Below are 10590 nucleotides of genomic sequence, written 5' to 3'. Positions count from 1 at the left end.
AAATAAATGGATAATTGTTTTGAGACAGAAACTTAGGGGATATGTTCTGTAAAATTAGCAGCCCACCGCTTATATTTATTGACTTACCGTTTAAAAACAGAATGGCTGGTTATGTTAAAGAACTAACATGGGAAATGGATAATCGTTTTCACATTAAGTAGTTACTAGAAATAAATGATTAACCGATTGCCAAAACTTTATTGTTTGCTTATTTTTATTTGATATTTGTATTAAGTTTTATTTAATTTACTCCATAATTTTTAAAAATCCAATTCACCCCCCTTTTGGGTTGCTTACCTAATATTTCAACAACAAGAACCAACTGTGATTTATTGTGATAACATCTGTGCAAACTCTTGAAAAATCTAGTCGTCTATGGGAGGAGCATACATATTGATGTGAGGTGTTGCTTCTTGAGTGATTTTTGTAAGAATGGTATTATTTGATTTGGTGTTTTGTAAGGTGAAGATTCAGTTATAGATATTCTGATTAAGCTTATCAAATAGCTTTGATTTTTAAATCTACAAGGCATGTTTGGATTGTGCTCTGTCAAAGAAGTGGTTGATTGAAGCATGAAGTCTTATAATATGATTTTTGTAGACATTAGATTAAGAAGGGGTGTTAATAAATATTTTTAATATTTATTTATCTCAATAAAGTTGTAGATCTAGGCTATAGAGATTGTTAGCCCTAATCTTTAGGAGTCGGTTAGTGTAGTGGCTTAATCCAATTAAAAGTTGTTGCTACTTTCTTGTGGTTTCTAGTTGGTGTATAACCTATATATTAGGCTTGACCTTATTTGAATAAAAGTGTGCAGAGCATTCAAATTTCTTCAATTTAATTTTATTTTGGAAATTATCATTTTCCCACCAAAATTATTCTAACATATCAAGTCATACCATGGTTTTCTGAAAAGTGCATTTTATCACCAAATGTTTACTCTTTTATCGTTTTACCACCATTCCATTAAATTAGTTAAAAATTTGCTATTGGTTTGTTCATATCATAGGGACATTTAAGACATTTCTCTTTGAAACCAAAACAATGCGTTTACAATGGTAAAATAAACAAAAAACAAACTATCAGATAAATAATTTAAAAAATAAGAAATTTGCAACCCTAAAAATTGGCCTTTGTCTCTCTCTCTCTCTTGCTCGATCTTCGATTTTTCTCTCTCTTACTCGTTGCTCTATCTACCACAGTGCTGTCATTGACTCGTTATTGTCTCCACAGCTGTATGCTCTCTCCATTGTGAGTTATTGACTTTTTTTTGGCTTATTGTCCAATACATTTTTTCCTTAATTAAATTGTTTTGAGTTATGATTAATACTTGAATTTATTATATTATGATTTTATGTTCCAAAGGTAAAATTGACTTTTAACTCATTTTCTATTAAATATTAACTTACTTTTAATAGAATGGCGGTAAAACGATAAAAGAGTAAACATTTGGTGGTACAATGTACTTTTCAGCAAACTACGGTACTGACTTGATATGTCAAAATAATTTTTGTGGGAAAATGATAATTTTCCTTTTACTTTTGCTCTTTGCCTTGTCAAGTATTAAACAATTTGAATACCTGAGTACAATCAAACTAATTTAAATTTTCTGGACTACACCTATTTGATGTTAATTTTCAAAGACATGTACTATTTTTTGTTGTTTTTTATTTTTTAATACCAGACTACAACAGCTGGTGATCTTTTGTTGAATGATACCTAATTTCTTATTATTGCCATGTGTTGCTCTAATTTCTCATCTTTATTGTCCTATTCTCACGACGATTTAACAAGTAATATTAAAAAGAAAAATCACAAGTGATTAAATGTAGCCATGTGGGCCACTTCATTTTGCATCCCATTAGATTTTTTAGTTGCTCTATTATTTATTGGATATACCATTCTTCTTCATTTATTAGGTGTCCTTTCACCTAACGGTGGATTTAACTACTTTTCAATCCAACGGCTAGACCACAACACAACAAAAACAGTGTTCTGTCCAAAATTTTAATGGCCTAATTCAAGTGTGTGTGTGTGTGTATACATATGTATGCTAATTGAATTCAATATAATATCATCTAATATCTATAAACATTAGTTTAATTGTCTATAGATATTAACACCCCTTTATTTTCCTTAAAACACCTATTTCTTTAAGTAATTAATGTGAGGATAAATATTTATTTCTAATTAAAAAAGTTTACTGTTGCTTTCTCCACAAAACCTGCGCATATGTTGTTTGTTTTCTCTGCAAACTATATTTCTTTGAATATATAAACAAGTCATTTATTTATTTTGTTTGTGACTCTTTAATCTTCATTAATTATTCTATTGAAAGAATAATCTTTGTTTCTTTTCCTTTCTTTTCAGATTCATTCATTTCATATTATTTTTTTAAAAATAATTATTTTCATACTGTTGCAAGCAAGTAGTAGTTGATTGGGGCATGTGCAAAGAAACTATCTAGAAGTATGGAGTTTTAGTAGGCAATAGATGTAAAGACTAAGTCAACTATATTTTTTATTTGTTTTGAGTGTGTAGTGGGTGAGAGCAAGTCCAAAGCTTTTCTATTTGTTCTGGATATTATTCCCTTGTTTTTTGGGATTTAGTTAGCAAATTCATGTATTTAAAATCCAATTGATCATTGAATAAAATCATGGAAGGAATTCAGAATAACAACTTGAGTTGTTTGACCCCTCGAAGAGTCATTATTTTTAATTTTCCTTTCTTTGTTAAGCTAACTCCACAGATTATCAAAGTGACGTTAACAGCTTGGTATTTGAGCCAAGTTGATAGAGCTTAATTATAGGGTTCCGCAACTTGAGGAAAGAGTGGAAAAGTTTCAAAAAGAATTATTGAATCAGGTTATTGAAAAGCTAGAATAGCTCGCTCAACAATTTGCTGGTAGAAGAACTATTGAAATAGGAGAGACCTCATTCAATGAAAGTCTGAAGGTTCACACTTTGCCAAGAGAAATTGGAAATTTCAACAACTTTATGCCACAAATAGTAAAATTGGATTTTCCTAAGTATGATGGCATGGATGAGCCAATAATATGGATTTGTAGGGCTGAATAATATTTTAGTCTCTATGAAATACGAGAGTCAGACAAGGTGTCTTTAGCATCCTTTTATTTGGAAGGGGATGCTCAATTATGGTTCCAAATGTTGGAGCAAGAAATGATTTATGTAACATAAGGTGACTTCAAAGCTGGAATTTATCACGTTTCAGGCCTAATCAATTTAAAGAACACTTTCTTGAGTTAATCAAGCCGCGACAAATGGGAACGGTGACTGATTATCAAGCTCAATTTGAGAGACTGTTGGCAAAGGTGGGGTTACTTTCTCAAGATAAAAAAACTGAGTTGTTTCATTATAGAGCTAAAAGAAAGTATCCAAGTCGATGTTCAGGCGAATGTACCATCAACACCAACCATGGCAATTGGGTTTGCTCACCTCTATGAGGCAATCAAAATATCACAGAAATCAGTGGCAACAACACAACCTTCTTGAGCAATAAATTCTTGGCAGCCGATAATAGGAAGTCAATGACATAACTCTAACTCAGCCTCCAGCATCAAGAAAATGACACCGGAAGAGCTAACAAAACGACGAAAGAAGGGCCTTTGCTTTCATTGTAATAACAAGTACAGCCCAAGGCATAATTGTCCTAAACTTCTCAAGATTAAAGCATACTAGGAAGAAGATAACAACGATGTGGAAATGGAGATTGAAAATGGCAGTGATGATGAGGTTCCTGAAATATTAGTTCACGCCATGATAGGGACACGAGCACTTGAAGTCTACGTATTTAGGGTAGCTTAATGGGTCAACAAGTGTTGTTTTTAGTTTATTCAGGAAGTACTCAAAATCTTGTGATTTTCGAGGTAGCAAACCGAGTCTATTTAAAACCTAACTCAAGTGGAAAGCTGGAGGTATTGATTACATTTGATGAAAAACTTGTTGGCCCCGGTCGGTGTGCTTAAGTTCAGGTGAGGCTTCAAAAGGTCCCCTTTGAAATAGATTTCTTTATTTTACCATTGGAAAGTTGTGATGTGGTGCTAGGAACACAATGGCTGAGGACGTTAGTGCCAATTCAATGGGATTTTGATAGTTGTTTATGAAGTTTTCTAAGGGAAATAAAGAAATTACATTGTGTGGCATTAATAATACAAGCCGCAAGGTTGTTACTTCTTCGCCTATGACTCAAACAAAATCTCAACATGGTGTGGTTCTACAACTTATGAGCAATAATGGTACCAATGTGCAAACTGACTAAACTCCCACTCAAATTCAACAGCTTCTTAAGAGATATCCTCATGTGATCATTGAACCAGTAGGACTACCTCCGCAAAGAAGCCATGATCACCGCATTCCTTTACTTCCAGATCATAAACTCATAGCCCGCCCACCTTATTATTATCCCCACTTTCAAAAAAATGAAATTGAAAGATTGGTCAACGAAATGTTAACTGCAGGAATTATTCGCCCCAACACAAGTCCATATTTTTCCCCAATATTACTGGTCAAAAAACATGACGAATCATGTAGCATGTGTGTAGACTATTGAACATTAAATAAAATTAAAATCAAAGACAAATTTCCCATACCTATGATTGATGAATTGTTAGATGAATTGGTGGGTGCACAATATTTTTCCAAACTGGATTTGAGGTCAGGCTATCACCAAGTTCACATCCCAATGACATTGAAAAAACAACATTTCGAACACATCGAGGCCATTACGAGTTTCTTGTAATGCCTTTTGGGCTTACTAATGCCCCTTCAACATTTCAGGCACTCATCAATAAGGTATTTCAAAACTATTTACAAAAATTTGTATTGGTCTTTTTTGATGATATACTTATTTATTGCAAAAATTGGGATACTCACTTGGAATATTTGAGTGTGGTTTTTGATATCTTTCAAGCCCATAAGCTTAAAGTGAAGATGGTGAAATGTCAATTTGGAAAGTAGGAGGTACAGTACCAGGGACATCTAATCTCTAGTCATAGAGTGGCTGTCGACCCCACAAAAATAGAAGCCATGCTGTCATAGCCTAAACCAAAAAATATTAAGGCTATGTATGGGTTTCTAGGACTTACGGGTTATTACCGAAAGTTCAAAGAAGATTATAGAAAGATTGTAGCTCCTCTTACCAAGATGTTGAAAAAAAACTCTTTTGAATGGAACAAGGTAGCAGATAAGGCATTTAAAAGGCTTAAGTTGGCAATGATTAAAGCACCGATAATATCTTTACCTGACTTCTCAAAAATATTTATTGTTGAATGTGATGCTTGTAGAGTTGGTGTAGGTGCAGTGTTGTTCCAGGACAAACCAATAGCTTTTTTTAGTCAAGTACTTTAAGGAAAAAATCTTCTCCTTTCAACATATGAGAAATAAATCATTACATTGGTCTTAGTCATCTAAAAATGGATACCATACTTGTTAAGAAGAAAATTTATTGTGCAGACTGATCATCACAGCTTGAAGCATCTGTGGACACAAAAAGTTAGTATGACGGCTCAGCAGCGTTGGTTATATAAATTGATGGGCTATAATTTTCAAGTGGAATATAAAAGGGGAGGTCAGAACATAGTGGCTTATGCACTATCTTGTAGGCATGAGGTTGAATATAGTGAAGGCTCATTGTTTGCTCTAACTCAATTGCTGCCGCATTGGTTAAATTCAAGGAGGAAGTAGTTACAAATTCTTCTCTTCAGGCACTACAAGTCTGAATTCACACAAGATGAGGCAATTGGAACGTGGAAGATTGTTGATGGAATCATCTTATTTAAAGGACAGTGCAAGTCCGCACTTATGACATTGAGTTTTATGCAGTGGTCCAAGCATTAAAACATTGGCATCATTATTTGATTCATAGAGACTTTATTTTATACACTAACTATTTTGTGGTGAAACATCTCAACAGTCAAGACAAGCTTTCTCACTAACATGCCATATGGATATCATTCCTCCAGTAGTATACTTTTGTAGTAAAGCATACTTTTGGTGAATCCAACAGGGTAGCAAATGCATGTAGTCGACGATTTTTTTTTGGTTTAAACAAATGCATAATCAAGTTTTGGGATTTCACATATTGCGAGAGTTATATGCTATTGACCCCTTATTGGCTTCTATATTAGATGACCTTACTGCAAGGTTCCACTTATACTATAAAAGCAAAAGTAGCAAGGTAGAACACTTGAATGTGCAACTTCAGAAAATTCGTACAGCTACACAAGAGTCTCTGAAGAAGACCACTGAAGGTTATAAATTGAGGCCGATAAAAGGCGTAGAGCTTTAAAATTCCGGGTGAAAGATCTTGTTTGGGCTATCCTAACCAAAGAAAAGTTCTCATTTGGATAGTATAACAAGCTTTCTGCTAGGAAAATTAGACTTTTAGAAGTTATAGAGAAGATAAAATCCTAATGCCTACAGACTAAAGCTTCTTAGCCATATTCGCAATGCTAATGTATTCAATGTCAAGAATCTTATTCTTTACAAAAGTGATCATGATGAAGATATCGTTATTGACAATTTGAATTCGAGGGTGCATTCTCCCCATCATAGGGGGAAAGATGTAGAATATGAATCCATATTATACTAGGATTAATTTCCTTATTATCTAAATTTAGGACTTTTTTTTCCTTTCTAGCTTAGAACTTTATTTTCCTTTTACTTTATAGTTTAGGATAATTGCTATTAATATAAATAGCTCTCTCTTGTAGCCTTTGAAGGTAGATTTAAGTTCAATAATATTTTCAATTTTCAAATCTTTATGTGAGTATTCGTGTTTAGTTAATTCTCAGCATTCTGCGGAATCGACAAGTCTTAACTTCTAAATTCACGGCATTCTTTTAAATCAACATTAATTTAGTTTGTTCTTTAATTTCAGTATTCTCTAGAATCAACAGAATATTTTGAACATTAAACTTCTACTACATCAACTTATCTAATATAAACAATCAAATTAAGAGAGAAAGCCTATGGAAATAAAAAAGAAAAAGAAAAAATATCAGTTTTGAACATTTTACTTAGTGAAGAAAGTATTTTATTGGCATTGTGCTTCTAGAAAGCTAAACAGCCAAATTATCCAGCCATATTAAGATCTTAAAAAAAATTCATAAACTTATTGACAAGAAAAAAATTATAAATGCTTGTAAAATCAGATCATATATAAACATCTAATAGCTATGTTAACTAGTTAAGTGAAAGTGCTACTAACTAATCTAATGTAACAAGGCAAATCAAATGTCATTTTGAAGCAACACTTACAATGACATTAATTTTCTTACTTTATTTACTTACCATTTGAGATCTTAATCGACTATTGGAATTTTGAATTTAAGAGCAGAGATTTCAAAACTCATAATACAGAATTCAGAAATCAAAACTTATATTCCAATAGGAATAAGGTGGGATAGATAAATAAATTCACAGTATTTGTTTTATTTTTACCTCTTTTTCTTTTTTCTTATTATTATTACTATTTTTAAAAATTATATAATTCATCAAAAAAATTTAATTTAATTTAATTTTAATTTAAATGCAACTAAAATTTGTAAAGAGACTTATTGTATGCATCTAAAGGAGGGAAAATGAACTATGACATGATTATAGAATATGAAGACAAAATAACTTTTATGTATTTGTATTTACAAATATTGACACAATTAATAAATTAGTTGATATGATATGACGCAATAAATAATCATTTTGTTCTTGTGTTAGACCAGCTGAGCATGATTACACATTTATAACACGAACATCAATTAATATGTGTAATATTACTGAAACATTAAGTAATATATATGCTGAACACTGGATTAATTATTCGTATCATATTAAAATTGTATGCCATATCTACTTACTAATAATATATTTTAAAGAATATTATTGACACATTTATTATTTTAAATTAATTTATTATTTTTTATTAAATATGTTAAAAGAATCAATATGATTAATAAAATTAATAAATGGATTTTATGTCTATTTTAATGTTTTGACATTATTAATAAATGAATCGTTTTTATATTTCCTTAAGTTTGACTAAACATAAATTAAGGCGCGACATAAAGACACCATGATTCTACGAATTGACACTTGTATAGCAGAGGTAATTGTGGTAGATACCTTGTAATATTTTTGAAATTATTTGAATCCCTAAAAATTTTCATAAATACCTCTAAAAACTCACATGAAATTTCCAAATCATCATTAACTCAAAATGTTTACACGACCCAAAATGCTAACACGATAGATACATGACTCATATATGAGCTTGGAGAAGGAGAAGAGCTGATTCGTTGCTACACAATTGCTGAAATCTGACTTCTTCAATGAAGTAACTCCTTCTTCTAATTAGTTGATAGGGTTTTGATATTTAATGAAAAATAAAAAGTTTAGGGTTTTATGTTGAAGAAATAGATTAAATTGGTTGTTGGTCTCTCATAACATGTTCAAAAAACAAACTTTGCAACTATTTTGCTCCATCGAAATGGTGAAAATTTGATAGGTTCTACAGATTATAATTCAGTCATGTAAGGTCGTGCAATACATGAATCAAGGTCGCATAATACACGTGACTTCATATAATATACGACCCTCATTCATTTATTACATGAATTCTTGCAATATTACACAACCTTCAATTGTGTTTTACACGATTTTCATGCATTACACAACCTTTAGTCGTGTATATAAGACTGCATAAGTGACGACCTCAAAATTACATGACTTTTGCCATAATTCTCAATTCATATGAATAATTTATTTCTTTGAACACTTAGTTTGTGCTAAGAATTTATATTTGTTGTTATGCTGTCAACGAAAATTGTTCCAAAAAAAAAAGTAGCAAAACAAAAGTGAAAAGTCTTAATTTGTTATTGATAGACCCAAGAAGAATAATAGAAAAGCAACTTGGTGATGAACAAGTGGATATATATATATATTTTTGCAAATCATGTTTTCGACAATTTTTACACTTAAATGAGTTTCAGTTTTGTACTTAGTTATTGCACAAGTTAGTGTTAAGGCCCTACATTCATCCAATAAAGTAATATACTTTAATATAGGGAAAAAAAGTTTGTCGATTGTCAATGCTTGAATTTGCATTAGTTAGTGGATTGAATTGTGAAAAATTTTATAATACTGACTTGGACATTGTTGATGATAATAGTCGTGTATGTGATGTTTTGTTGGGCAATTGCTCAATGTTCAGAAACACAACTCTACATCAGACATTCGAAGCAACTAAGTTAGAGGATGATATGAAAATGGTTAAATTTACTATGTTATACTTTCTAGAGGTTGTATTACTTAGAAAATAGTGGAGACCATCTATCGTTGTGGATAACAAACTACATATTGACAACTTTGAAGATTTCAATAAATATCCTCGAGTTTGTGTTTGCTTCGAGGCCTCACTGGAAAGTATAAAGAATATGATTGCAAATAAAGTGAATAAGGAAAGGTTAAATCCAAATTACGTCCCTGAAAAAGAGGTATACAACTTTCATGGTTGCTCAATTCTAGTTTAGGAAACCAATTATTTATTTATTTATTTTAATAGAAATCATTAAGAATAGGAATATTAATTAGTTCTTTTACATGCATAGGTATGGCACTTTTACTATGAAAAGTAAGCATCTACAATCTGTAAGGATTCTAAATTAGATAATGACCAAGCATGTTAGCTCTAATGCTTTTGACTCTTCCATATTTGATCAGAAAAATGGTACATAGTAAACAATTTGAACCTTCTATGTCTCTTACTGTCTCTCTTTTTTAATTTCTTTTTAACATTTAATTACTAGCCTAATTCTTATAGCTTAATGTAGAAGAGAAGTTAGATGTCACCAATGAAGAAGAGGCATCATAACCTTCCCTACTGTGTTTTTGGTAAACAAATTGGCTCCAACAACTTATAAGGTCATAAACACTCGAAGGATTTTAGTATTGACTCAAATAATACAAAATCAATCGCTCTAGTCTCGGAGCACAAAAGTTGTGCCTTTGTGCAGCAAGAGTCTATGGCCACGGAAGCTAAAGAGATTGATAAACATACAAATGGTGAGGTTGTGTCCATGAAACATAAAAAGACTGATGAACATGCAAATTCCATTGAACATGCAAATTCCATTGAGGACAAAATTGTAAGTTATTTTAATCTTTTAATAACAATTGCAATTGGATTTAAAAAAAAAAAACCTAATAGATTTCGTACAGAATGCTATGTCTTGTTCTACCTTCGAGGTAAACATTCTACTTATTAACGATTCTCATTAGAGACACACCTTTAATCACGTTATAATATTCTTATTATTTGTACAATTGTCTTTACATAGTTTAGGCTATAATGGTGCACTTGTTGTAATTATTAATCATTGCAATTGTGTATATACTAAAAAAAACTCTAATGAAAATAGTATGCTATTTTACCGCTGCATTCTCAGTTTTCTTTTCTCTTAGATGGTATAAGAGCATCAACACTCAAATGACTAATCAATGGCCAATCAAATCTCTACTAGTTCTTCCTCCACTTTATCTTCTGACATCAACCTTATTTCCATTAATGTTGTGGCCC

Source organism: Citrus sinensis, chromosome 9 (assembly GCF_022201045.2).
Source record: "Citrus sinensis cultivar Valencia sweet orange chromosome 9, DVS_A1.0, whole genome shotgun sequence".
In the NCBI taxonomy this organism is placed as follows: Eukaryota; Viridiplantae; Streptophyta; class Magnoliopsida; order Sapindales; family Rutaceae; genus Citrus; species Citrus sinensis.
The sequence above is the reverse complement of the archived record's forward strand: the minus strand, read 5'-3'. Positions refer to the sequence as shown.